Raw genomic sequence first — 22,979 nt, 5'->3', positions numbered from 1 at the left:
ACCTATTTTAATAACCATACCTCATCTTCCTGGCCTCTATGGAATTTGAAACTGGTTTGTATCAGTTATTGGGTCTCCTCTGGATACGTTTTTCTTACTGTATATGACTATAGAAAGAAAAGATATATCATGAACCGTAATTATCTCCTATATTGAGAGCTTCGCCTTAAGACAATAGAGACAGCGTGTTGTTCTTACTCGTGCTTTAGAATCTCAAAAGGTTTGTCACTTTGCTATAGTTAATGTATAAAGCACATTCGTCAAATAGGAGACTGGAGGAAATACATTATTCTGATTTTAATAGGTAGAGAAATTCAAAATTTTTAGTGTAGGAAATGTGAAGTATTATGCGGTTGTAAAAGGACGTCCTAGACGGTACAATTTAATATTGTATACACATAATCCAGTCATTGCCCGTGCATATATATATTCTACACAGAGAAATCTTTAAGTAATGAATCTATTTGACGACAATAATTATTATTCAAACGTTTATTTTCGAGAGCATCTCATTATGATCACCGGAATCAGTGACTAAATGGTTTGTTCGATTAATGGATTGGAAAAAGGTCGAAATTGTAGTATTGTAATAAAATAAGTGCTATACCTATGAATAAAAGTGACTTACTCCACTTTAATTGAAAAATATTTCGTTATCGCTTATTTCACAAGTAACTTACAAGACTTCTTGGCAGATAGTCGCACAACTTTGACAAGTTGTTGTTTAGTCAACTGTCCGAAGACATGTCTGAACCTCACAAGTACTCGTAATACCAACAAGGCACCACTTATAATGCAATTAGGCCAGGAGATAAATGGAGTAGGGTGCCCAGTTCCATTGCATACATCGCCGACTAGCTACATATTACACTAATCAGACATCTGATGTAGGCCCTATACAAACACTTGTTCTTCCTCTGACACATATCGTGGTGAAGTGAGAAGTACTGCCTGATAATAATAAATGTATGTACAGCTGTAAAAAAAAGTGGCCACACTCGTGAACAGCGAATATTTTCTAAGTCCACTTCAGGTCACTGCGATGATATACGATGCATGTGCTTGTAGAAGTAGTTCCGGACTATGGAATTACTTCACATCTGTGCCTCGTAGACCAGCGGTAGAGTGTTTGCTTAATAATTCTAAGGTTGTGAGTTTGGGCCTTGTTCAAGTTATCATTTTATTTTTTTAATCGTTCTTTACCGACATAAATACTATTCAAATTACATTTCATATTCTGTTATAGTTCTTTATCGATATAAGTAATATTGAAGTTATTTATGTTTTGTTATCGTTTTTAGCGATATTAATAATGTTCACGTTATAATTTTTTATATTATGTTATCATTCTTTAGCGATATAAATAATATTCAAATCATCATTTGTATTCTGTTATCGATCTTCAACGATATAAATAATATTCAGGTCATCATTTGTGTTCTGCTTTAACGAAATAAACAATATTCAGGTCATCATTTGTATTCTGTTATCGTTCTTTAACGGTATAAATAATATTCTCGTTCTTTATATATTCTGTTATCGTTCTTTAGCAATATAGATAATATTCAAGTTATCATTCATTTTCTGATATCGTTCTTTGGCGATATAAATAATATTCAAGTTATTATTTATATCCTGTTATCGTTTTTAGCGATATAAATAATATAAATTTAATATTAGGTTTGGAACAAAATAGTTGCATAATACTGATGTTAGTTTTTTTTTTTCTTTTTATATTATTACATTATACTATCTTGAAACACAATAAAATGAAAAGTAGTGACGAGGAATTGAACCTGAGACGTTGACGTCTAAATTCCGAAGTTCTTCCGACTGATACGAGGCACAGTACAGAAAAATTTGCGGAAAAATAGGCCCAATCCCCCTCCAAGATTTCCTGATGATATCTAGAACTCGTCCGGGATGCAGGGTCGCAAAGACTAATTGGGATTTCCCGGTCTCTGATCGGGTCAAAAATCCTGACAGAACAAATATTTTACCCTTGCGGTGAATTTCGGTGAAGTCCGTAGGACCCTATTAGTCAAATCCACTCTCCTAACTTCCACGCTTGGTCCCCCTGGAATCTATTAAGATGCGAAAGAGACAGTGGTGTGCGGAAAGCAACGGAAAGTTATCGCATTTATCCCTCCCAAGAAAAACTGCAAACATCAGCAAAGAAAGCTCTTAATAGAAAACAGAGCATCTTCTACGGACCTCTGAAAAAGAACTAAGGACGAGACTAGTGAAGTGCTTTGTGTGGAGTATGACATTGTATGGGGAAGACACATGAGCATTACGTCGAAATGAAGAGAAACGAATAGAAGCATTTAAAATGTGGATGTGGAGAAGAATGGAGAGTGTAAAATCGACAGAGAGAATAAGAAATGAAGTTGTGTTGGAAAAAGTGGACGAAGAAAAAATGATGCTGAAACTGATTATAAAAGAGAAAAAGGTATTGGTTGGATAACTGGTGTAGAAGAATCTGCCTACTGAAGGATGCACTGAAAAGAATGGTGAACGGGAGAAGAGTTAAGGGCAGAATAATTTATCAAATAATAGACGACATTAGGATATGTGGACATATGCGGAGACTAAGAGAATTGCAGAAAATAGGAAAGATTGGAGAATGCTGGGTTTGCAGTGAAAGACCTTCCCATGGGCAGAACACTTATGTATGTATGTATGTATGTATGTATGTATGTATGTATGTATGTACTTATGTCGAGGATGCCTGGAATGCCATGGGTCAGAACAGTCGCTATGTCAAAAGACAAGTCGAATCCATGCCCACTCATCTGCAACATGTGATCGAGATGTGGAGAATATAGACTAAGTATTGACCAAGTAACCTGGGCAGGTAGACTACGCAGAGGGTTGGAGGAAATATGTATGGGATTTATAATCGGGGAAGATTGCAGGAACAAGCGAAATGCCTGGCGAAAAGTCAAGAAACGCCTGAAAGATATAGACAGGCAAATGACAGAAGAGGAATGTAGGGATAAGGTTGCTCTGGAGATCCAATCGATGATCAAACCAAATTTGGGGAAACGAACTATATCTCTATGGAGGAAGCAGAGAAGGTAGACTGGGCTTAATCTGGTTTCGTTTAGGAACTTGGAGGGCACTTAAAATCGTCAACGAAGAGAGGGAGAGAATATGTCCTCTTTACGGTAGAGGCGAGACATCACACCATATTTTATCGGAGTGTGAAGCCACAGAAGCTCTGAGGAAACGATTCCTTCCAGAGTCCTTCATTACATCTAGCAGGGGGCACTTGGCAACACACGATATATTAAATAACGTTGATTTCTGTGATAGTGTGGCAAAATTTATGGCAAAGGTTCGACAGTTGGGGGTGGAACTGGTCGAGGGGGAGGGAGCCGAGGAAATAAGTGAAAGAGTAATTTATTAGTGTTGTATTAACACAGAGCGAATGAGGTAATTAGGGGATAATGTTATTTTTGTATCCATTGAGTACTTTTTCTTCTATTTGTTTTTTATTGAGTCTGTATGTTTTTTATGTATAATCTTTATATTTATTATTTGGATTGTTTGTTGCAGTTTCAATAAGGAATTGAATTGATATGAAAGGAGAAAAAACACACACTCACAGTGAAACATATATATATATATATATATATATATATATATATATATATATATATATATACATATGTTTCACTGTGTGTGTGTGTTTTTTCTCCTTTCATATCTTACATTTATTTTTTATTTTATTTTTTGGTGAAATTTGATATGAAGTTCGATTAGTTGTAATTGTTATAATTAATAAAAATGTAGTAATAAGAATAACAGATGTTTTACTATTTCATTATTAGTAGTATAATTTTTGTTGTCTTCAAAGTTTCAAATTGTGCATAGTTATAGCACGAATGGCCGTACGGGCTCATGCGAAGGATCTTTTGTACATGAGATTGTATAATTTATTATGTATCAATAAATGCACTTTATGTATCTATCAAAAAATTTTGTTTTGTTTATACCACGAAAGATATTTTTGTTTAGAATAAAATATTTTCTTCTTTTCATTTGCAGCCATATTGTCATAATAAATAATGATAAAGTCATGCCATAATACATTCATGAACCTGATGATAATTACTGAGATAATCATAACAGGGACAGGAGCAATTATGTACGAGTATATTCTCTCTCTCTTAAAACAAAGAAAAAATAACATAAAAGTTACTAGGTTTTGTTCGAACACAGGACCTCTCGAATATCAGGCTGGAATGCTACCATTACGTTATGAAGTAACACACAGAATACTTTAATTATAACTGTAGATATCAGGCATTGTGGTCCAACAACATGTAAAATCGTCTGTCTCCAAATTGTAGCGAAGATACACGAAGGGAACTTTGCTTCTAGAGAGCGGTCACTTTTTCTTTTGACAACTGTACATATCAGAGAATAGCATAAATGTTGTAAAATATTGTCACCGTTTCCTAAAATATGGCGTTTATAATGAATATCTTTATGCATCGTAGATGATTATTATAATTATTATTATTGTTATTATTTAAAAAAAACTCAACTACAACGTCCATTTATTGTAATTGGTGTGTACAAAACAAGAGTGTTGGATAAAAAACAGCAGGTGTGAACTCTGTTTCTTTTGGCCCCTTCTGGTATTAGTGAACTGGTACAAAATCACAGAAGCTGTTGCCCTTGTACCTTTTTGGAATTTGTTTGGTACAACTTATAATAATGCTATTTTATGTATTGTAGGTTAGTATATCATATAAAACTTAACTTAAGGGCTTAATCATTTATGAATGTTAAAAGTGAAATGGAAAGGGAATGAATATATTTTCTAAATACTATTATCCAAAATTAACAAGTTTCCACATTATAATTACAAAATTACATAATTCTTAAGAAATTTTATTAAGGACAAGTAGTACTGTGTAAGATTATTACTACACGGCGGGCTTGGGTTATCTTTACGGCGACAATAGGTTGATGCACAACGGAGCTTAGACATGTGACGTTTCTCTCGTAGGTACATTCTGTTAAGAACGCAAAATGACCTGTCAGCCGTCCCGTTGCGCGCTGTAGGATCCGAACCTAAGCCAGCAGAGTACTGTGCGCAGCCATAGTGAACAGTTGTCTGACGTTAGTGTCGAGGTTGTTTGTCACAATGTTTACGTGTACAGTAGTGCGTCTCGTTTAGGCACAGTGAAAACGTAAACAAAGTGCAGGTAACGTGTAGGGAAGATTGAGCCGTACGATAAACATGAGGGATGCACAAGGTTTTAGTTACAATTATTTATATTAATTAATATTAATTGACATTATATTTTCCAAACACACACAAAATAAAAGAACACAAATTACATAATATTATCATATACACATTTTAACAAACAAGAAATTGTAATGTTGAAATAATTCAATATAACAAATCAAATTTTGCTACTTAGTATATATGATATTTTCAAGAAGCATTTTTACGGTCATGAATCTCATTCTCTGTATGACTAATATAATATCATCGTCTTCTGTATTGTACCTGAATAAATTCAACTTTGAGAAAGGATATTATGTTTAGGAAGTAGTGTTGTCACTTCAGACCAATATACTGTAGTTTTTCTAATTCGGCCTCAGAATACGCTGATATTATGTTAGTCATACAGAGAATGAAATTATGACCGTAGAAAATGCTGCTTGAAAGCAACATCATGTAAGTAGCAAAATTTGATTTGTTATATTGAATTATTTCAACATTACAATTGCTTGTTTGTTAAAATGTGTGTATGATAAAGTTATGCAATTTGTGTTCTTTTGTTTTGTGTGTTTTTGGAAAATATAATTTCAATTAAATCTCCAAAATATTGTAGTAACTAAAACCTTGTGCATCCCTCGTGTTTATCGTACGGCTCGTCCTCTCCCACACGTTACCTGCACTTTCTTTACATTTTCACTGTGCCTAAACGAGACGCTCAACTGTATTTGGTAACGTGTACAGGTGCAATGTCGAAACACCAGTCTTATTATTTGCATTCACCATTGACATCCTGTGATTTTGAACGGTCGTTCTCAAAATATAAAAACTATTTGAGTGATCGCCGCAGGACGTTTCAGTTCGCAAATTTTAGGGTGTGTTTTGTTGTTCATTGTAATGCCGGCAACGAAACCGAAGATGGAACCTTGCACGTATAAGGTATGTATTCATGTACTTTATTTTCAATCATAACCAGACTGTATTACTTTTGTCTATGTCCGCAGTGTGTGCCCAGTACCGAGTGTGTAAAAGCTATAGTTAATGCTAGCGTACATTGATTGCTAAAGTATCCAGGTTCGGCCCTCTAATTATTACTTATCTGTTTATGAGTAAGGCTAGGAGACACTAGTTGATGTCAGTAGATGATCCTACGTCTTATTACAGGATTATTATTATTATTATTATTATTATTATTATTATTATTATTATTATTATTATTATTGTTATTATAACTATAATTTTATTTGGATGAAAGAAACGCAACAATGAGGGACAGGAATTTGATGAAATTTTATTGCATAACTATTATAGACAAGAATTAAGGAGGGTTACTAAAATTCTTAAAATAGTAATCATTGTAATAATGGCCTCCGGATGAATCTACAAATATTGTTAAACCTTAAAAAAAATTATATATATATATATACAAATTTATATAATTTTTTTTTGTTATTATTGTAGTAGCTAAAACGATATTGTTGCTATACTCCAGACATTTTACACACGTAAAAAGTGGAGGATATTAATTGAGAATTTTCCTAAATGTCCTTGTCTCAATCCAATAGAGAGGTACATAGATAATCTACCTTGTCCTTTGTTTTCCTTGTGATACGAAGTCCGGAACAATTAGGCTACTCAATTACTGATATTAGTTCTCAAACAAAACAGTAAGAGATGGAATGTACAAACATAGAGCATATCAGTTTTTAATTTCTTCCACATTATGCGAGGTGGCGCGCGCTAACGGGAGAGCCACTATTTATGTTGGTACAGCTATAATTGTGCTGTGTTGTTCTCACAACAATCACAATTAGTGCATATGGATAAATGGTCGGGTCTGCAATGTTCGTTTGCGAAAAAATCACTTTACAAAAGTAATGACTGTGTTAGAAGCTGCAAGACGAGAGTTACGGCACGGCGTAGCTTTCAGTTGTGGCGTCATGGCCTGGTTCCCTCAGCTATACGGACTTGAGTTGAAAAGTTCGAAACGAATTCAACACTGAGCAAGTAGCATCTAGGACCAAGAAAACTCTTCGAACTCCAGAGAATGTCGAAGTCGTGAGGCCTTTCCCTTTTGAAGCACACAGCGTTTTACACGGCGACATGCTGTTTCGTTGGTTGGTCAAGCCGCACTTCGCATAGTACGAGGCGCATCCCGAATGTAATTTTCCCTGAAGTCGTTTACGGAAAGGAAACACAATTTCATGTAAAGATATATTGGAATAGATACAGCAATTGTTGAGCTATTTTTCTACATATTCCAAACCGGAATTCAGACATTTGTCATAACTTGGGATCAACAAAGAGGTGCAGACGGTTGTCACACACTGGTTCCGATCCCAGGTGGCGGACTTATACGACACAGGGATACAAAAGTTGATTCCACGGTATGACAAATGTGTCAATTCCGGTGGCGACTATGTTGAAAAATAACTCAACAATTGCTGTATCTATCCTATGAAATATTTTTATGAAATTGTGTTTTCTTCCTGTAAACGGCCCCAGGGAAACTCACATTCCCGACGATCCTCTTATATTGTTAAAAGACTAAATTTACATTTCCATCCTTATAAGTTCAAGTAGTCCAAGAACTGAAATCTTGTGATTTGAATAACAGAGTTAGATACTTTTGCTAAACAGAGTTTATCAAAACTGAATTAAAATGAATGTATGTATGTGTGTATATCTAATGCCTACTTACTTCACTTACGTGATTTGGGTTCCGCATATTACAGATAGGTGGCAGAACTGTACACCACTCCGTTGCGCCACGCTGTGCATGTATCTGTGAAGAATTAAGTCGTGTGCTAGTCTGAGTTTATGTATAAGAATTCGTGTAAGTATACTATAGGATGATGATGAAGATGAAGAAGAGAGAAGGGGAAACTCGGTAGCGGCACGTAGTCTACTCCTGTTAAATAGCACCAAAGGTGCCTCCAAGCTTAACGTCCCCATCCGAGGGACGAATTATTATCAACACTGAAATATATCAATTTAGAATTTAATGTTTCTTTGATAATATTGGATGTCAGATATAGAACATATTTTTTATCTGAATAGCTGCGTGCATAAGTATTATTGACATTAGTTCTAGGGAGAATCCTCACCATTTACACCAACTTCCATTACACAGGGAAAAAGTGACGGTGTGGCGTGCGGTGCCTATGAAAGAAATCATTGGACCTTATCTTCTTAGGATAATAATGATCCCAACGTTATAGTGAATTCTGTTTTATACATTACGATGGCTCAGACTTTTTTGGCCAACGAACTGGTAAGTTTCCCAGTGAATGAAACTTATTTTCAGCAAGATACAGCGACTGTTCATACTGCAAGATTATCTATTGCCATGGTATGGTATTTGTTTGGAAAACACATCATTTCCAGGAACAGCGATATTCTTTGGTCAGAGGTATTACCGGACCTTTCTAAGTGTGATTTATTTTTATGAGGCTTTTTGGAAAGCAGTTTATTTGCACTTCGCCCCCACGACATTAATAAATTGAAGTCTAATATACTGAAGAGATTCGGAGATTCGTTTGTCTTCTAATGGATGTAATCGTGAAGAAATGACTTTTTTACTTTTCTGTTAGGTAAGTGATAATGGCATACTTCTATCATTTCAACAACCATGGGCTTATGAGAGTGTGATGTATTTAAAGTAGCAATGCACGATTATTAACAGCTCTCTTTACCACACGCCACTGAATTATTTCTTTCCGATTCTGCTTTGGGCAGATACTGAAATATACTAAATAAATAACACTATAATACCCGTTATATCCGCCGGGACCTGAGAATTTGTTCACATTCCATAAGTTTTCTTTAAATTTCTCTTCAGCCTTCAACAAGTATTATTGCATTTCATTATATTTCAATGCATAAACACATTTAAAATAAATAACACAGAAACACCTATACCTATTATAGGAGAAAAATTCGTTCCGGGATCCAGGACCCTCAGCTTTGCGCGCTGAACGCTCTTTCCATCTGAGCTACGCCGAGATACGATTCACGGTGCCGGCCGAACTCTGCTCCTTTATATCATCAGTGGCCTACTACCTGCATTTTAGACATGTAAATCATCTTCGTATTTAGGAGCGCATATTTAAATGACTTTATGGCCATTTTGGATAACAGTTTTCGAATCACTATTAACATTGATGCATATATATATATATACACACTACGATTGAAGGTTTTTGATCAGCTATGAAAACAACTACATACTTTCTTTCAATGTACAATACATCGGAAAAACTAAATAGACCAACAAAATAAATATTTTCTCTCTCTAGCATTATGATATGATAGAATATTCAAAACGATATCCCCTTTTTAACCAAAATTCCATTGTTGTGATAGGTGATCAAAAAGTTTTGACCGGTATTGTATATATATATATATATATGTATATATATATATATATGTATATATATATATATGTATATATATATATATATATATATATATATATGTAAAGAGAGAGAGAGAGTGTGTGTGTGTGTTCGGCCGAAACCGTGAATCGGGTCTCGGCATAGCTCATAGAAAGAGAATTCAGCGCGCAAAGCTGAGGGTCCTCGCTTCGATTCCCGGTTGGAGAACGAATTTTTCTCAAATAATATGTAGGTATCTACATGTACGACTACATATAGTCAATGATTATTACAAAAGGTCGGCGAAGTCTTCATATATGAATATATAAAATACAGACACACATTTGATTACCTTGTATATAAAGAGTAGACATTTTATTTATAAGTACTAGTCAATTTCCTTTTTTGAAAGTATATATAGGAGAGTTAAAGTATATATTTTAATTATATAAATGACGTTTGAAGACAATTTTTACCATAAATAACTTCAAAATATACACATGAATGTCTACTACAAAAATATTGCATACAATGAAAAATTAGCATGAACAATGAATAAAAAAGTCAATTTCCTAACTTTAGGAACATACATATATTAAATATTTATAATAGATATTTTAATTGAGTTCAGGATGATTTTCACAAATTAAAACTGGGAAATATACATCTAGTATCTACTAAAGTCTTACATTCAATGAAGAAATAGCAGGGACAATGAATAAGAGAGTCAAACTCCTAACATTAGGGACATACGCACATGCAATATTTACAATATATATATATATATATATATTTCCTATTTTTGAGCAAAAAAAAATCTTCTTGAAATGCCATTTTCATATAATTAAATTGCATGTTATAACTATTTCATGTACCTCAGTTTAGGATATTTACACTTATTGGCTACAGAGAAATAGTAAGCCGATCAACATGAATACACCCATATGACACCTGAGTCACATTAAACACAAATGCAATATAAATTATCATCAAAACAGAAACTGCCAGGAATGAAATACGAAGATGCTTAACGAAAGAGGAATTGCTGTGACGGAAACAAAGTTTCAATTGAAATTATTGGAAACAGTCTTGAGTGAAATGAATGCCATAACTGATAAATTGAATGAATTAAAAAGAACGGGCGACGAATAAAACAAGCGCCGTTGAAACTGAAAAGAAACTGCCTCGAAGTAAATAGAAACTGCCTGAAATGAAAGGAAATTTGCCTCGAATATACTAGAAAATACATCGAATAAAACAGAAACTGCCATCAATAAAACAGAAACCGCAATGGACTAAAGTTAAATTGATATAAGAATATTCCATGAATTAAGTTTACATCGACGTGAATGTGTCAGAAACTTGCATGAATGGAGAAGAGACTATGTGAACTGAACTAAAAACTGCATCGAAAATAGACGCTGCCTAAATTTAAACAGAATCAATTATAAAGAAAAAAACTACTGTGAATGAAGGATAAACTCATGTGAATGATACATAAATTACCCCGATTGATATGGGAACTGACAAGAAGGAAACGCATTTACAACAAATGCAAAATAATCTTCGAAAAAAGAAACAGAAACATCCTTAGTAAAATACAAACTGCCGTGAATAAAGCTTTAAGTGCTTTAAGTGAAATGGAGTGCCATGATTATTGAATATCTTGTAGTGAATGGAGTACAAACATCAATGCAAGAAGTAAGATCTGCCGTGGAAAGTATAAACTGTTGTGGATAAAGTGGAAACTGTCATGGATGAACTAGAAACTGCCGTGAATAAAATATAAACTGATGTGGATTAAGTTTTATTGCCTCGGATAGGATATCAACTGCTGTGGATGAAGCATAAACTGTTGTGGATTAATAATTTCAAGATAAAAATTGTTCCGGGTCCGGACATCGAACCAGAGACCTTGGGCTGAGCTCGCCAACGCTCTACTGACTGAGCTACCCATGAACTCTACCAGACTGCGGCTCACTTATTCCCTTTTTATCCACATACCTGAACTGGGTTGACAAGACGTCAGAGACCCAACATTGAGTGCATACTTTCGGTAGCTCAGAGGGTAGAGCGTTAGCGTGCTGAGCCAAAAGGTTCTGGATTCGATGCTCGGCTCTGGAAAAATTTTTACCTTGTAACTCAGTCGATAGAGCATTGGCCCCGAGAGTCATAAGTCCCGGGTTCGATGCCTGGCTCCGTAACAATTTTTACCCTGAAATTATTCAATTCAACTTTACATGGAGCTATACTTTAAAACCAGATTTGTATGTCGTGAATTAAGTTCAATTGCCTTGGATAAAGTGTAAACTGGCGTGGATGAAGTATAAACTGTCGTGAATTAAGTAGAATTGCCTTGGATAAAGTGTAAACTGCCGTTGATGAAGTTAAAACTGTGTGGATTAAGTGAACTTGTCTTGGATAAAGTACACACTGGCATGAATAAAGTATTGACTGTCGTGGAATAAGTGGAATTTCATTGGATAAAGTATAAACTCTCATGGATAAAGTGGAATTACCTTGGATAATGTATAAACTACCGAGGATGAAGTATAAACTGTCGTGGATAAAATGGATTGACTTGGATAAAGTATAAATTGCTGTGGGTGAAGTTTACACTGTGTGGATTAAGTGAACTTGTCTTGGATAAAGCATAAACTGGCGTCAATAAAGTTTTAACTGTTGTGGATTATGCGGAATATCATTGGGTAAAGAATAAACTGCTGTAGATGAAGTATAAACTGTCGTGGATAAAGTTGCAATGCCTTGGATAGCGTATAAACTGGCTGAAGTATAAACTGTTGCGAATTAAGTCGAATTGCTTTGTAAAAAGTGTAACTGCCGTGGATGAAGTTTAAACTGTGTGGATTAAGTGAACTTGCCTTGGATAAATTATAAACTGGCGTGAATAAAATAGCACTGTCGTGGATTAAGCGGAATGTCATTGGATAAAGTATAAACTGCCGTGCATGAAGTATTAACTGTCGTGGATTAAGAGAAATTTCCTTGGATACTTAAACTGGCGTGAATGAAGTATTCATTGTCGTGGATTATTTGATATGTCATTGAATAAACTATAAACTGGCGTGAATGAAGTATAAACTGTCGTGGATAAAGTTGAAATGCCTTGGATAAAGTAAAAAATGCATAAACTGTCGTGGACGAAGTTAACTGTCGTGGATTAAGCGGGATGTCATTGGATAAAGTATAAACTGCCGTGCATGAAGTATTAACTGTCGTGGATTATGTGGATTGTCATTGGATAAAGTATAAACTTCCGTGGATGAAGGATAAATTGTCGTGTATTAAGAGAAATTGGCTTGGATAAAATATAAACTGGCGTGAATGAAGTATTCACTGTCGTGGATTATTTGATATGTCATTGAATAAACTATAAACTGGCGTGAATAAAGTATAAACTGTCATGGCTAAAGTTGAAATGCCTTGGATAAAGTAAAAAATGCATAAACTGTCGGGGATGAAGTTTTAACTGTCATGGATTAAGTGAAATTGCCTTGGATAAAGTATAAAGTCGCGTGAATGAAGTATTAATTGTTGTGGAGTAAATGGAATGTTATTGGATAACGTATAAACTGCCGTGGATGAAGTATAGACTGTCGTGGATTAGGCCTAAGTGGAAATGCCTTCGATAAAGTATAAACTATGGCAGATGAAGTATAAACTGTCACAGACAGAGAAGAAATTGCTGTGGACTAAGTCGAAACTGACGTTGGTGAATTAAATACAATCCCGTATGAAGTAAAACCTGCCATGAATAATGTATAAACTAGTATTGTCAACACATGATTGTTTATAAATTACAGTAGATAAAGTAGAAAAAATCATAAATACTCTTTCATGCATAAAATGAATACTGCCTTGGCTAAAACACATAGAAGCCTACTACCATGGCGTAGGTAAATATTGCCTTGGCTGAAGGATATGCTATCATTATTGAAGCAAATGTTGCCCTAATATTTCACTAGTCTCTCTTCCCTTGGATTTAAAAGTAATGTCTAGTTCAGTAATGTTGTATCACCCGTTGCCAATATTTGTTTATTAAACTGGTTTTATAGTCCATAATTCTGCAAGTATATCCCTCGGAATATTGCTTTCTAGTACTTATGATTCCATCCGTTCAGTTGGTCTCAATTACATTAACTGTATCAGGTAAAATTCTTTTTATTAAAATTTCAATTTGATTTATTTCTCTCCTTCTCTCTCTTATAGAATCACAAGTTTCAGAATCAATGTGTAAACTATTGTTAAGTAATTTGTTAACGAAGGACCATACTTTGGGCTTCCCAATCTCTGCAAGAACTTTGGAAGGTGTTAACGCACTTTTGCAATGTGCTGTATACAATCCCCACATCTATCCATCGTGAGGCAAGCGTCTTGGGTGGGAAATTCCCTGACCGGAGTTAAATTTGATCCTCTCTGCTGTACTCCCGTTGGACCTGTAGCACGAGAACTACTGGTAACCCTAATGGAATCTCAATTCTTTCTTCTGCCGCCTCCACAGGGGACTACGTGATTCTAATCCACAGCTGTGCACCGGCACCTGGGCAGGCAGTTCGCGAAAACCATCGGCCGAACTCACCTCTATGCTCTCTATAACGTATCACCGTGGCAGTGCAGGTTTCATTAAATTTTCCTTCTAAAACATGTAAACGATAAAACTCATGTGGCTCACTTTTTGATTGGCTGGCTAGATTATTAGTTGGTTTGTAATGCCAAGCTAAGTCACACCCTTCACTCTCTTGATTTCGGATTAAGTGATACATATTTTCAATTTGTGAGCAGTTAACAAAGGATCAACGAAATTGTAAGTCGACATGTGCCATTCCATTTGAAGGATGATTTTTCCAATCGTCATTGAACTGATACATAATTTTTGTTCGCTTCAAATATTCCCCTGTATTTTAGATTCATGTAGCATAAAGTAGGGAAGTTGTGTATGCGGAAATACAAGAGCAACTAAAAATTAAATTAATTAAAATTCCTTATTCTTGGTTATAATCTTTAACACTTGTATAATCACTTGTAAACTATTACGTTATACAAATGAAATCAATAAAAATTTCACTGTCTTAAAATTGAAATTATTTTGTTATTTTACCTAATTGACTAGTTTCGATGTCATCTCCACCATTCTCTGAATTCTAGCAAGTTCCCGCGTTATCTTCTAGTTTCCTCTTATGGTGGGGTGTATTCATGACTAGTAGTGTTGTATCGAAAATGGTCTGTGTTATGAAATTAAATTAATTCAGTGCTGAGGATGTGCACAGTGTATGTTTGTGTGTCTACAAATTTCTTATTTTTCTAGAAGTCTAGAATATCGAGTTTCTAATTTTTTCGTTCTCTGAAGTTGAAATATCTACCAGTCTTGATGGTAGAGATAAAGTGATTAATTAATGACATGAAAAATAAATGATTGATACTAAGGTATGCATTGAGGTTATTCATTTCTTTGTTTAACGTGTGCAAATTAGAAAAAAAAAACAAACGTCTCCTGATGGAATAATTTAAATGGCTTATCAGCTAGGCTAACAACAATTCCTTTACCCGAGACATTTGCAAACACAAAAGGCGCCGCTGATGGGTTGGTTAGGATTTTCCTGGCTTTTGGTGCGCCCCATTTTCTCCAAAGTGGCAATGGAAAAGAATTCACGGCTGCTGCAATACAAGAATTGTCACTATGGCCAAGCCGCAAGCTAGTTCATGGTAGACCCCGACATCCGCAATCACAGGGTAGTGTAGAAAGAAGTAATGAAGACACCAAAAACAGTCATGTTTCGTGGATGAATACACAATAATAATCCATCAGATGGTTAGTTGGTTACTTCTTTGCTCATTGGTACAAAAGCCATCTTTCCATCACAGAATTCCAAAGTCATCATACAGAGCGCTACTCTATATGAGTCCAAAAATTAGATCGACGTCACCTTATCTGTCAAAATGTGCTCTTGGTGCACAACGGAATACTTAAGAATAGTGATGAAGATTAAATTGAAGACCTCCCCGGAATAATAATGTAACAAAAAAAAACTGTAATTCATTTTTCAGGTGAAAGGAAAATAATTTCAGGGGCATATCTCATTAGGCCCATATATACTGACACAACCATTTAACTAATCATGGATACAAGTTTAATTAGCCATTTAACTGTATTAAAAATAAATAATTACTTTTTCCACCTAAATCATATATTCCAAGAATTTGATGATAGACTACATACTTCTTCCGGTGAAGTCTTCAATTATTGAAGAACAGGTGAGACGAGTTTCAGCAGTAATCTCACAGCAGTCAAAAAGCGATGTCTTTTCCTACTGTGTGTGCTTCAAAGAAAGAATGGTCCAGCGCGGCTTAGGCGGTGACGCGTTTGCCTTCTTTTCCGAAACTGAAATCGGACGTGTGTTCGATTCCCGCTTGGGCTGATTACCTGATTGGGTTTTTTCAAAGATTTCTCCAATTGTAAGGAGAATTTCAGGAATCTATGGCGAATATTTGGCCTTATCTCCCAAATACCATCTCGCCATCACCAATTCCATCGATGCTAAATAACAAAGTAGTTGGTAGAGCATCATTAAATAACGAAGCAAAAAAGAGAAATCGATGTGGAAAAAAAAGTTTATGGATGCATAGTCACCTCTTTCAAGTGTAACGAAGAGAAATAATTTGAAAGAAAGAGGCAAGAATCATACAGTGGCCAAAAACGGGCTACAGATCTTATGGTTTATCGCGATTTATATGAAAAGAACGTCGAAACTCCCTGAAACTGTCGTGGTAACTATTTGGATGGTCGATCGTAATTCGTTAGATACTCAGAATATGCCTATAAGAGAAAATGTGACGGATTATAAAAATGATGTTTACTAAGTAAGCACAGGAGCTGGTAAAATTGAATTCGAGAGTCTTCCAATAACACATTTCCAGGTAACTGAATCGGAAGCAACGGGTCCATTTCGTGGCCACCAAATTTATCTGACATCATTTTACTGAATTCAATTTTATTGGATTAAGTCAAAGACGGTAAATATACGTCCAATATGTCTGATGAGCAACTATACGATGTGACTTCTATGGTAAAGATACTCATAACGGAGTTTATTAGTTGAGCGCAAGATAAAATTTTTATCTGACATGAACGCATCGATTTCGGGCGGCGTATCAGGTTTGGGTACACAACAGCTGCGCGCGGCAGCGTTTCGTTTTCAATTTTTACAGAATTAGGATTTCCTCTGCAGCATTAACCCTACGATGCATGAGAGTATTGCATATGCAATAATGCATAACGGAGGTTCCTAAGACCCCTTGCGTAATTAAAAAAGTAAATATGAATTTTTTTTTGGGACTATAGAGAACTTAAAATAGTCAACACATTTAGTCCATTAAATAACATTGTCTAGCTCAAAATAAAACGACAAGTTTATTAATCGTCTGATATTACTCGTATAATTATGATAAAAATGCCTTGTCACTACACAAATTTTAGTTCTTTACAAAACTGATTTGAGCGCCGTTGATACAAAAACAAATGACATCTGAGAGCATACTAAAATTTCAAAGAGATTTGATATTATTTAACACATAATTTAATTGATTGAAAAGTATTAAGGGTCCCTGGGAACCCCGTTATGCCTCCTAGGGTTAATAGTGATGTGATGATAATAAGGTAATAATTTAGACACATATGATATTAGTGGCAGTGATAAAGTTGTACTGATTTAGTTTTGATAATAATAGTAGTGGTAATGTTACTGCGATGATATTAGTGGCAGAAATAAAATAGTAGTGATGTACCGAAAATAATGATAACGGTAATCTTGTAGCGCTGATAATAGTGGCTGTGATACAGTAGTAATGGTGTGGTTATAATAATGATGGACAATTTTTCAGTTTTGGTTGTGGTGTTTTATCTTAGTGCTGGCACTGATATTGATTATGGTACTAATTATAGTTAGGATGGAGCTAGTGTACAATATAATAATTGACCCGATGAGAAGCAGTGGTGGTTTAGTAAGAGAAAGTGGACGATTACGACGGAGTCCATTAAATTCATGATGGTTTTGAAGGGAATTGCACATTAAGCGAGAGTGTACCGGTACTCATTGAATTTTATCATATTTACTTTCCATTTCTATTCCATATACATACCCACACAAAGTTATTTTTATAGTTTTTCAGTCTTTGAAAAATTATTAAAGCACATAAGTCACTAAATGAGTTACTTCAGCGAGCACAGTCTTGAAGGACCAATATCCTTGCAAATTCCTCGACAGAATTTCCGAGCTTACATAAACTTTCATCGCCACTTATTTTAAAACGTCTTCTATTCAGAAGTTTAATATCATTAAAACCTCTGCATATATAACGTGAGAATACTTTGCATGGAATATCTTAGAGGGTCTACTTAATGAGGAAATAGGTTAACCGTCAAAGTATTTAGCGTATTATGGAGAATAAGTGCCTGCGAAAGGAACAAAGTTGAACTGTATTCAGTCGAATCCCCACTATTTTAACTTTTTAAGTATTGTTATGCACGTCCCTCCTCTTTTTCTCCTTTCGCCAAAATCGACGAGACGGCTGTTAGATGTGAAGTTTGTAAATGAATAATTCAACGGAAAGTTAAGATTCAGTTATGTCAGTAGCCTACATAGAATTTAAACGAAATTCTTAGTATTATACTAACTTTACTAAATTCAATAAAGTTCAGCTCCTAACGTGTCTGTCAACGGGTGTGAGGTTCAATATTTCTAATTTATTTAGAAAATGAAAATTGTCGCTGAATTGCAGTTCAATATTCGGGAAAATAAATGGATGTTCTTGTGTATTGACTGTAAATATGTCCTGTTTTTTCCTGAAAATTGTACTGGAAAGTAATTAATGCAGGTAGAAAATTACAAACGAATATAATCTTCGAAGGAAGATTATGATAGGTGAAAGTAATATATTATGGTGAAGCTAATGTGAAATTAATATGATTTTATGGGAATATTGCTGTAATGGTATTAGTGATGAGTTGGTTACAGTGAAGGCGATATTGGTGATGTTATGGTAAAAACTAGCATAGATGACTGTTTGTGATGGTGATGTTCATAGCAATGATGAAATTGGTAAAGTGACAATGACGACGTATGGGGGACATGAAGATAGAGGTCCATGCTTTCACATTCTCGGTACTGGAATGAGGTGGTATAGTTGACACCACGTTCCGACCGCCTTTCGCTCCCAAGAAAGACAAGACACCGAGCGGACTCAGGGACCATTCTGGAAGTTTTGGCAATGATAAAAATTCCGTCAACAATCTGGATCGAACTCGGAAGCTCCCAGATTGTAATTAGTTGCTCTATTCGACAACCTTGATGATGGCAGTGAAGTTGATAATACTGTAATGATGAATATTGTAATTGTGGCTTCGGTTATGATAGTAATGATCAGACTTGCAGAAGTGAGCGCCAATTGTGGCGTATATCATACAGCGGAATACGTCACTCATCCCCGCCTTCCATTCTCACGTCCTTGATTTGGTAGGGGAGGGGATTTAAATTCAATGTCTATTTTATGTTGATTGCGTACTGTCCACGGATACGTCATTCAACGCCGGTGGCCTGTGGATGGGAAACCAACGCTTTTCCCATGCTTTCACCCCTTTCTCGCCAGTTCTGCATCCCTGGTAATGATGGTGTGCCCGAAGATTATAAAATGGTGATGAAATTATGAAACGTTGAAGTTGATAACGATGAAGTTAATGCAAAATTAACTTTTAAATGGCAAATTATTGTAATGTAAGTGACATAGGTGAAGTAAGATAAATAGCGCGGGCAAAAAACATTTCATAGAGTGCAGAAATCAAATGCTCCTGCAGGTCAGACTGGAGTGGGGATTAAGCATTGAACTCTATGCTATAACACTGACATCATGCGTGAGTCGACAAAGGAAGCGCTATGTTTTGAATGTTGTCTGCATGTGGTGGCGGCAGTGATGGTGAAGATTTCAAAGATGAAGGTCAAAGTGTTCAATTGTTTATTACGTAATAATCGTAATACTTCACGATTGTTAGATCAGCTGGTCCGCTTAGACGAACAAAGAAAAATATTATCTAAAGATTTTAGGTCTTTCTAATGTTCTTTTTCTTTTGAGCGTGGTTCACAATTTACAAAATTAATATATTTAGTATTAATCTTTACTACATAGGCTATAGCCGAATGTATTTAACTGATTTCACAAAATAATTAGAAATATTCTCACAGTATTTCACACATCGCATGATGTATTTCGTGTTACGGTTTGGAAATAAATCCCGAAAAGACAAAGTATATTATTATGTCTCGTGACCAGAATGTAGTACGAAATGGAAATATAAAAATTGGAAATTTATCTTTTCAAGAGGAGGAAAAATTCAAATATCTTGGAGAAACAGTAACAAATACAAATTACACTCGGGAGGAAATTAAACGCAAGATAAATGTGGCAAAAGCCTGTTATTATTCGGTTGAGAAGTTTCTGTCACCTAGTCTGCTCTCAAAAAAAAAAAAAAAAAAAAAAGTTAGAATTTATGAAACAGTTATATTACCGGCTGATCTGGATGGCTGTGAAACTTGCACTCTCACTTTGAGACACGAATAGAGGTTAAGGGTGTTTCAGAATAAGATGCTTAAGAAAATATTTGTGGCCAAGAGAGATGAAGTTACAGGAGAATGGGGAAAGTTACAAAAGGCAGAACTACACTCATTGTATTCTTCATCTAATATAATTAGGAACATTATATCCAGACGGTTGAGGTGGGCAGGCATGTAGCACGTATGGATGGATCCATGAATACATATAAAGTGTTAGTTGGGAGACCGGAGGGAAAGAAACCTTTGGGGAGAGCGATACGTAGATGGGAGGGTAATATTAAAATAGATTTGAGGGAGGTGGTATATGATGGTAAGGACTGGAGTAATATTGCTCAACATAGTGACCGATAGTGGGCTTATGTGAGGGCGGCAATGAACCTCTGGTTTCTCTAAAAGCCATGAATAAGTGTATCGTGTTACATCTTACAACCTATATACGTATTTATAATTTCACATTGAATTACTACATTTCAGAAAAGCTCATATGACATTGCATGGTGTGGTACATTCTAATAAATCTTACCACTTATAATTCAGCTATAATTTCACGTTATATGAAATAATATTGCACGAATTCTTACCACATGGAGTGGCATAATACTCGTATATCGTATTACATCTTATCATATATCTCGTATTTATGACTTCACATCATATGAAATAATATTACATAACTCATTTCATATTGGTTGATGAAGTATATAGTATTACACTTTACCACATATTTCTCTTAACATGTCACATTTCATCATATATCACAACATATATATATATATATATATATATATATATATATATATATATATATATATAATACCATCACTCGTATCATATTATGTATCACATTTTATCGTGTACCGCATCACATTGTAACATTTCATTGTCCCATTGTTGAATATTCAGTCGTCGGTGGCAACTTCACGATTCTTACATTAGTTTCTTTCACCTTTACAACCCATAAAAATCACGCACTTCAGCAGTTTTCTGTTGCATTAAATATTCTACAATAAGTAGAGAAAAATTGTAATAACGAAAGGACAAATGAGTGTTTCCCTTTAAAATCTACCAAAATATCGTCCTCACCACCACTAACATCATGTGGTCTTTCGTCACTTGAAGTCCGTTCTTAGGCTAGAAAAATTAAAAGTTTATGACGCTTGGACAGCAGTAAAAGTATTAGCCAACCGAAATGTTTGATTCGTCATTATATGCACATTTTTCTGGTGGTATTCTTATACTATTTATATTGATGTGATTGAGGGAAAACTCGAAAATAGCCAGTGGCTTAAGGATTTCCTGGGTGTTTTAAGAAAAGACTGGTGAAATCAGGTCGTAGCGTTATTGAAAATACCATCTAAGTAAAATGGTGCCTAGGAAAATGGAACTGAGAATGTGTCCAATGTAAGTGATATAACAAGCAGCCGGAGTCTACTCAAACCGAACATAAAATTTTGCTCAGTTTTTTCCCATTTCCGTTCTGGCTGAAATACAGTGACTCTAAAAGTTGGGGAGTGGAATGGACGTAGAGTGAGCCAACCTCTTTTTACCGTGAGTAGGCAATTCAGAAGAAGTTTCCGATGTTTTACTTCTGAATGACAGTCAGTCGCAGTGTACGCTACTTCTATGGCAAGGGGCTTTAAATTTGCATAGGTATATTCTGTCATCAATAGGATGACTCTGTTGTATCAGGTGGATTTTCAACCTGTGTGTGTATGTGTGTAATAAAGGCGAAGAAAAACAAAACATTTACGCATAAGATGAAATCCTGATAGGAACATAAAAAAAATCAGAGGATTGATCTATGAATGTGAAATGAATCGAATATGAATGAAAAATTAATTAAGTCTAATAATAATTCGTGGTGCTACAGACATTCAAGAGCTCTGACCGACCAAACGGCTGCTGCCCTCACGGCCACATATCAAAGTAGAGGTAGACGATCATCCAACCAAATGAAGATATCGTTTGGTTACCATGACGATCCCCTTCTTCTGTTATTGTTGGCTTTAGTAACCGAATTTCTGTACCTATCGTAGCTCCCCAAGTTCATAACGAAGCAGGGTGAGCACCAGTCACATCCACTGGCCGAAATTTCATGAAAAAATTTCTTCCCCCATGAGGAATCAAACCAGCGCGCATTCCATAGCGTGAGTTCTAGGCAGGATGCCACGGCGCTGGACTATTTATTTATATATATATATATATATATATATATATATATATTTATTTATTTATTTATTTATTTATTTATTTATTTATTTATTTATTTATTTATTTAGGCAGCTAAGCAAAATTATCAGGTCGAAATTTCGAATAGGTTTGCCACTTTAGAAAGTTCCGACGAAGTTGAGAAGGAATTAGATGTTAATAGTGTGTGGGAAAATATCAGAGATAGTATCAAAATTGCAGCTGAGCAGAGCATAGGTTATTATGAAACTAAGATAAAGAAACCGTGGTTTGATGAAGATTGTTGCAGGGTAGTAGAAAGAAGGAAACAGGCAAAATTGAAATTCTTACAGGATCCAATTGAGGAGAAGAGAGATAATTATTTCAATGAAAGACGGGAAGCAAGTCGTACACTTAGGAATAAAAAGAGAGATTACTTGAAGGAAAAACTGAATGAGGTAGAAACAAATAGTAAGAATAAAAACATTCGAGATTTATATAAGGGTATAAAGGAATTTAAGAACGGATATCAGCCAAGGGTAAACGTGATCAAGGATGAGAATGGTGACT

The sequence above is a fragment of the Periplaneta americana genome, chromosome 12 (assembly GCF_040183065.1).
Source record: "Periplaneta americana isolate PAMFEO1 chromosome 12, P.americana_PAMFEO1_priV1, whole genome shotgun sequence".
Taxonomy (NCBI): domain Eukaryota; kingdom Metazoa; phylum Arthropoda; class Insecta; order Blattodea; family Blattidae; genus Periplaneta; species Periplaneta americana.
This window is presented reverse-complemented; position numbering follows the sequence as displayed.